General features: G+C 38.5%; 1 non-coding gene across 1 annotated transcript; it reads right to left on the bottom strand.

The window, feature by feature from the left end:
* Positions 1-3104: 3104 nt before the first annotated feature.
* Positions 3105-3212, bottom strand: LOC127746058 (small nucleolar RNA R71). Its single transcript, XR_008007679.1, has one exon. It is a non-coding gene; the product is annotated as a small nucleolar RNA R71 (small nucleolar RNA).
* Positions 3213-8042: the final 4830 nt, after the last annotated feature.

The raw sequence follows: 8042 nt of genomic DNA, 5'->3' as shown, positions 1-8042 counted from the left end.
CGACCCTTACTCGCGTAAGGTTTATTACTTGGACGACCCAGTACACTTGCTGGTTAGTTGTGCGAAGTTGTGTTTATGCCATGGTGTTGAACACCAAGTTTATGGATTATTTGAGTTGTAGTGATCACAATTTCGTGCACCAATTTTCAACGGTGGAGTTTCTACACACCATAGATTAAGGTGTGGAGCTCTGCTGTTCCTCGAGTATTAATGCAATTACTATTGTTCTTCTATTCAATTCAAGCTTATTCTTGTTCTAAGATATTCACTCGCACTTCAACCTGATGAATGTGATAATCCATGACACTCATCATCATTCTCACCTATGAACGCGTGACTGACAACCACTTCTGTTCTACTTAAGATTGAGCGTGTATCTCTTGGACTCCTGGTCCACGACGCATGACTGCCTCACCTGACAACCGAGCCTTCCATTCCGTGAGACCAGAGTCTTCGTGGTATAAGCTAGAATTCATTGGCGGCCATTCCTGAGATTCGGAAAGTCTAAACCTTGTCTGTGGTATTCCGAGTAGGATTTGGAAAGGGATGACCGTGATGAGCTTCACACTCGCGAGTGTTGGGCGTAGTGACAGACGAAAAAGGATCACGTGATTCTATTCCAACATGATCGAGAACCGACAGATGATTAGCCGTGCGGTGACAGCGTATTTGGACCATTTTCACTGAGAGGACCGGAGGTAGCGATTGACGCCGGCGAAACCCGAACATACAGCTTCCCATGGAAAGGAGTATGAAGGATTGGATGAAGGTAGTAGGAAAGTAGAGATTCAAAAGGAGCAAAGCATCTCCATACACATATCTGAAATTCTCACTAATGAATTACATAAGTATCTCTATCTTTACTTTGTGTTTTATTTATCTTGTTAATTATTAAAACTCTATCACCTATTTGAATCCGCCTGACTGAGATTTACAAGGTGACCATAACTTGCTTCAAGCCGACAATCTCCATGGGATCGACCCTTACTCACGTTAGATATTACTTGGACGACCCAGTGCACTTGCTGGTTAGTTGTGCAGAGTTGTGATGAAGTGTGATTCAAGTTTAAGAGCACCAAGTCTATTGGCGCCATTGTGATGATCACAATTTCGTGCACCAAGTTTTTGGCGCCGTTACCGGGGATAGTTCGAGTTTGGACAACTGACGGTTCATTTTGTTGCTCAGATTAGGTAATTTTCTTTTTTTTTCAACCTTTATTTTGTTTTCAAAACGTTTTTCAAAAATCTTTCAAAAAAAAATTTTCTTCTTTTTTTCGTTTTTCCAAATTTAATTTTCGAAAAATACAAAAAAATCATAAAATCATAAAAACCCAAAAATATTTGATGATTCTTGTTTGAATCCAGAGGCAAAATTTAAGTTTGGTGTTAATTGCATGATTTTAATTGTCTTGCAATTTTCGAAAAAACATGCATAATATTCTTGATGATCTTCAAGTTGTTCTTGATGAATTGCCTTGTTTGATCTTCATGATTTATTGATTTAAACTGCATGATGTTCTACATATATTCCTGCATTCATATGGCCCAAACATGAGAAAGTTCTAAGTTTCGTGTCCTCCAAGTTTTCTTTTATTGAAAACTAAGTTCTTGATGTTCATCTTGATCTTCGAGATTGTTCTTGGTGTTCATCTTGACATTCATAATGTTCTTACATATATCTTGTGTTTTGATCCAAGAATTATATGTTTTGACTCATTTTGTTGTTTTTCAAAATTAAAAATATATATTCTTAAATAAAGGATATAGCAAAATGAAAATCCAAGAACATAAAATAGAGGATTTACAGAGAAAAAGCAAGAAAAACTGGCGTTCAAACGCCAGCCAGAGTACCTAGTTGGGCATTTAAATGCCCAATAAGGAAGAAAAACTGGCATTTAAATGCCAGCCAGGGTACCTGGCTGGGCATTTAAACGGCCAAACCATGCAGCAATTGGGCGTTAAACGCCCAAAACATGCAGCTCCTGGGCGTTTAACGCCAGGATGACACAAGGAGAGGAGTTTTGTTTTCAAATCAAATATTTTTCAAATCTTCATAATTTTTCAAATCAAATCTTTTTCTAATCAAATATTTTCATCATATATTTTTCAAAATCATATCTTTTCAAACATATCTTTTTCAAATCATATCTTCTTCAAAATCAATTTCAAAATCTTTTCTAACTTATCTTTTAAAAATTGATTTTCAAATCTTTTTCAACTAACTAATTGACTTTTTGTTTGTCTTACTATTTTTTATCTTTTTCAAAATCACCTAACCACTTTTCACTTTTAATTTTTGAAAAACATTAACCTTTTTTTCAAAATTCTTTTTTATTTAACTAATTGTTTTGAATTTTAATTAAAATTTTCAAAAATTCTTTCCCCCCTCTCTTATCTTTTTCTATTTAAATACTAACATTCCTCCTCCATTGTCAATTTGAACTCGATATCTCTCATTGTGTTCAAATTCTTCTTCTATTCTTGTTTTTCTCTGACACCTCAAGGAATCTCTATACTGTGACATAGAGGATTCTATATTTTCTTTATTTTCTTCTCTTTCATATGAGCAGGAACAAAGATAAAGACATACTTGTTGAAGCTGATCCTGAACCTGAAAGGACTCTGAAGAGGAAGCTAAGAGCAGCTAAAGTACAGAACTCTGAAGAGGAGCTCACTGAAATTTTTGAAAAGGAGGCAGCAAAAGAAACGATTATAGCTGAATCAAACAACAATGCAAGGAAGATGCTTGGTGATTTTACTACACTAACTTCCAACTTCTATGGAAGAAGCATCTCAATCCCTGCCATAGAAGCAAACAATTTTGAGCTAAAGCCTCAATTAGTTTCTCTACTACTACAGAACTGCAAGTTTCATGGACTTCCATCAGAAGATCCTTATCAGTTTTTAATTGAGTTCTTGTAGATCTGTGATATTGTTAAGACCAATGGAGTTGATCTTGAAGTCTACAAGCTTATGCTATTCCCTTTGCTGTAAGAGACAGAGCTAGAACATGGTTGGACTCACAACCTAGAGATAGCTTAGACTCTTGGGATAAGCTGGTCACGGCTTTCTTAGCCAAGTTCTTTCCTCCTCAAAAGCTGAGCAAGCTTAGAGTGGACATTCAGACCTTCAGACAAAAAGATGGTGAGTCCTTCTATGAAGCTTGGGAAAGATACAAGTAACTGACCAAAAAGTGTCCTTCTGACATGCTTTCAGAATGGACTACATTAGATATATTCTATGATGGTCTGTCTGAATTTTTCAAGATGTCACTGGACCACTCTGCAGGTGGATCCATTCACCTAAAGAAAATACTTGCAGAAGCTTAGGAACTTATTGAAATGGTTGCAAATAACCAGTTCATGTATACCTCTGAGAGGAATCCTGTGAATAATGGGATGCCTCAAAAGAGAGAAGTTCTTGAAATTGATGTTCTGAATGCCATACTGGCTCAGAACAAAATATTGACCCAATAAGTCAATATGATCTCTCAGAGTCTGAATGGATTGCAAAATGCATCCAACAGTACCAAAGAAGCATCTTCTGAAGAAGAAACTTATGATCCTGAGAATCCTGCAATGGAAGAGGTGAATTACATGGGTGAAGCCTTTGGCAACACCTATAATCCTTCATGGAAAAATCATCCAAATTTTTCACGGAAAGATCAACAGAAGCAAGGCTTCAATAATAAAAATGGTGGAAGAAACATGTTTAGCAATAGCAAACCTTTTCCATCATCATTTCAGCAACAGACAGAGCATTCTGAGCAGAATTCTTCTAGGTTAGCAAACATAGTCTCTGATCTATCTAAGGCCACTCTCAGTTTCATGTCTGAAACAAGGTCTTCCATTAGAAACTTGGAGGCACAAGTGGGTTAGCTGAGTAAAAGGGTCACTAAAACTCCTCCCAGCACTCTCCCAAGCAATACCGAAAAAAATCCAAAAGGAGAGTGCAAGGTCATTGATATGATCAACATGGCCGAAACCATGGGAAAGGAGGAGGACAAAAATCCCAATGAGGAAGACCTCAGGGAACGTCCACTGAACAGTAAGGAGTACCCTAATGAGGAACCAAAGGAATCTAAGGCTCATACAGAGACCATAGAGATTCCATTGGATTTCCTTTTACCATTCATGAGCTCTGATGATTATTCATCTTCTAAAGAATATGAAGACATTGTTGAAGGGCAAGTTGCTCAGTATTTAGGAGCAATCATGAAGCTGAATGCCAAATTATTTGGTAATGAGACTTGGAAAGGTGAACCTCCCTTGCTCACCAATGAACTGAATACATTGGTTCAGCAAAATTTACCTCAAAAGAAATAGGATCCTGGTAAATTCTTAATACCCTATACCATAGGCACCATGACCTTTGAAAAAGCTCTGTGTGACTTAGGGTCAGGGATAAACATGATGCCACTCTCTGTAATGGAGAAACTGGGAATCTATGAGGTACAGGATGCCACATTCTCATTAGAGATGGCAGATAAATCTATGAAAAAGGCTTATGAACTAGTAGAGGACGTGCTAGTGAAGGTTGAAGGTATTTACTTCCCTGCTGATTTCATAATCCTAAACACTAGGAGGGATGAGGATGAATCCATCATCCTTGGAAGACCCTTTCTAGCCACAGCAAGAGCTATGATTGATGTTGATAGAGGAGAGTTGATCCTTCATGTGAATGAAGAATGCTTTGTAGTAAAGACTCAAGGTTCTCCATCTGTAACCATGGGGAGTAAGCATGAAGAGCTTCTCCCAATACAGAGTCAAACAGAGCCCCCACATTCAAACTCTAAGTTTGGTGTTGGGAGGCCACAGCCAAACTCTAAGTTTGCTATTGAGAGATCTCAATCATACTCTGATCATCTGTGAGGCTCCATGAAAGCTCACTGTCAAGCTATTGACATTAAAGAAGCACTTGTTGGGAGGCAACCCAATTTTATTTTATTTTATCTATGTTATTTTATGTTTTCTTTTAGGTTGATGATCATGTGAAGTCACAAAAACACTCATAAAAATAAAGCAGAAGTAAAAAATAGCACACCCGAGAGGAAGAACTTACTGCCGTTTAAACGGCAGTAAGGGCAGCAATATAGGCGTTTAAACGCCCAATCTGGCACCTTTCTGGGTGTTTAAACGCTAGAACAGGGCACCAGACTGGTGTTTACACGCCAAAGCAGGGCAGCAAACTGGCGTTTAGATGCCATAACAGGAAGGAAAGCTGGCATTTAGACACCAGAACAGGAAGGAAAGCTGGCGTTTAAATGCCAAAACAGGGCAGCAAACTGGCATTTAAACGCCAGAATTACACTCTAAGGCATTTTGAACGCCAAATTAGAGAAGGGATGAGAAATCCTTGGTCCCTCAGGATCTGTGGACCCCACAGGATCCCCACCAACCTCAACTCTCTCTCTCCTCTTCAAACCTTTCTACAACACCCTTCCCCAAATACCCTTCACCAATCACCTCCATATGTCTTTCCCAAATACCCTTCACCAATGACCTCCTTAACTCTTCCCCCAAAACCCCCACCCACCTTCAAAATTCAAAACTATTTTCCTCCCAAACCCTCCCAAACTATTCGGCCACTCTCCCTATAAATAACCCCCTTCACACCTTTATTTTCACACATCACAAACACCTTCTTCCCCTCTTGGCCGAACCCTATACACCCTTCATCTCCTCCATTTATTTCTTCTTCTACATCTTTCCTTCTGCTTTTGCTCGAGCAAATATTTTAAGTTTGGTATGGTAAAAGCATTGCTTTTTGTTTTTCCATAACCATTTATGGCATCTAAGGCCAGAGAAGCCTCTAGAAAGAGGAAAGGGAAGGCAACTGCCTCCACCTCTGAGTCATGGGAGATGGAGAGATTCATTTCAAGGGTCTATAGCTCAGTAGTAGAGCATTAGACTGCACATCAAGAGAGCCCACTCATGGACCTTAACAAGAGCATGAGGAATTCCCTCATTAAGAAATCCTTGAGATACCTCAGGGAATATATTTTCCTCCACACAACTATTGGGAGCAACTAAGGATAGGAGCTCCAAAATCACTAGGGATGAAGCAACAAAGGCAAGGAAGAGACATAGAGGAGCTCAAAAAGCACCATTGGTTCTTCAAGAGGAAAACGTCGCCCTCACTAAGGTGGACTCATTTCTTAATCTCCTTGTCTATTTATTTTTCTGATTTCAATTTTTAGGTTGTATGTTCTATCTATGTTTGTGTCTTCATTACATGATCATTAGTGTCTAATGTCTATGCCTTAAAGCTATGAACAAATGAATCCTTCACCTCTCTTAAATGAAAAATGTGCTTAATTACAAAATAACAAGAAGTACTTGGATTTCAAATTTTATCCTGAAACTAGTTTAATTAGTTTGATATGGTGGCAATACTTTTTGTTCTCTAAATGAATGCTTGAACAGTACATATTTTTGATCTTGTTGTTTATGAATGTTAAAGTTGTTGGCTCTTGAAAGAATGATGAACGAAGAGAAATGTTGTTGATAATCTAAAAAATCATGAAATTAGTTCTTGAAGCAAGAAAAAGCAGTGAAAAAAAAAAGAGAAAAAATGGCAAAAAAAGAGAGAAAAAGCAAGTAGAAAAAGCCAATAGCCCTTAAAACCAAAAGGCAAGGGTAAAAAGGATCCAAGGCTTTGAGCATTAATGGATAGGAGGGCCAAGGAAATAATATCCAGGCCTAAGTGGCTAAATCAAGCTGTCCCTAACCATGTGCTTGTGTCATGAAGATCCAAGTAAAAAACTTGAGACGGAGTGGTTAAAGTCGTGATCCAAAGCAAAAGAGTGTGCTTAAGAACTCTGGACACCTCTAACTGGGGACTTAAGCAAAGCTGAGTCACAATCTAAAAAGGTTCACCCAGTTATGTGTCTGTGGCATTTATGTACTCGGTGGTAATACTGGAAAACAAAGTGCTTAGGACCACGGCCAAGACTCATAAAGTAGCTGTGTTCAAGAATCAACGTACTGAACTAGGAGAATCAAAAACACTATCTGAAATTCTGAGTTCCTATAGATGCCAATCATTCTGAACCTCAAAGGAAAAAGTGAGATGCCAAAACTGTTCAGAAGCAAAAAGCTACAAGCCCCGCTCATCTAATTAGGACTAAGTTTCATTGATACTGTGGGATTCATTGTATATTCTCTTCTTTTTATCCTATTTTGTTTTCAGTTGCTTGGGGACTGATGAGCGGATAATTTGTACGCTTTTTGGCATTGTTTTTAGTATGTTTTTAGTATGATCTAGTTAGTTTTTAGTATATTTTTATTAGTTTTTAGTTAAAATTCACTTTTCTAGACTTTACTATGAGTTTGTGTGTTTTTCTGTGATTTCAGGTATTTTTTGGCTGAAATTGAGGGACCTGAGCAAAAATCTGATTCAGAGACTGAAAAGGACTGCAGATGCTGTTGGATTCTGACCTCCCTGCACTCGAAGTGGATTTTCTGGAGCTACAGAAGTCCAATTGGCGCGCTCTCAACGGCGTTGGAGAGTAGACATCCTGGGCTTTCCAGCAATATATGATAGTCCATACTTTGCCCAATATTTGATGGCCCAAACCGGCGTTCAATGTCACCCTCAGAATTTCCAGCGTTAAATGCCGGAATTAGCACAAGGATGGGAGTTAAACGCCCAAACTGGCATAAAAGCTGGCGTTTAACTCCAAGAAGAGTCTCTACACGAAAATGCTTCAATGCTCAGCCCAAGCACACACCAAGTGGGCTCGGAAGTGGATTTTTATGTCATTTACTCATCTCTGTAAATCCTAGGCTATTAGTTCTCTATAAGTAGGACCTTTTACTATTGTATTGAGATATAAATCTGGGTAGTTATCTTTGGACATCTAGTTCTTAGATCATTGGGAGGCTGGCCATTCGGCCATGCCTAGACCTTGTTCTTATGTATTTTCAACGGTGGAGCTTCTACACACCATAGATTAAGGTGTGGAGCTCTGCTGTACCTCGAGTATTAATGCAATTACTATTGTTCTTCCATTCAATTCCGCTTGTTCTTGTTCTAAGATA

This window comes from Arachis duranensis, chromosome 3 (assembly GCF_000817695.3).
Source record: "Arachis duranensis cultivar V14167 chromosome 3, aradu.V14167.gnm2.J7QH, whole genome shotgun sequence".
In the NCBI taxonomy this organism is placed as follows: Eukaryota; Viridiplantae; Streptophyta; class Magnoliopsida; order Fabales; family Fabaceae; genus Arachis; species Arachis duranensis.
The sequence above is the reverse complement of the archived record's forward strand: the minus strand, read 5'-3'. Positions and strand labels throughout refer to the sequence as shown.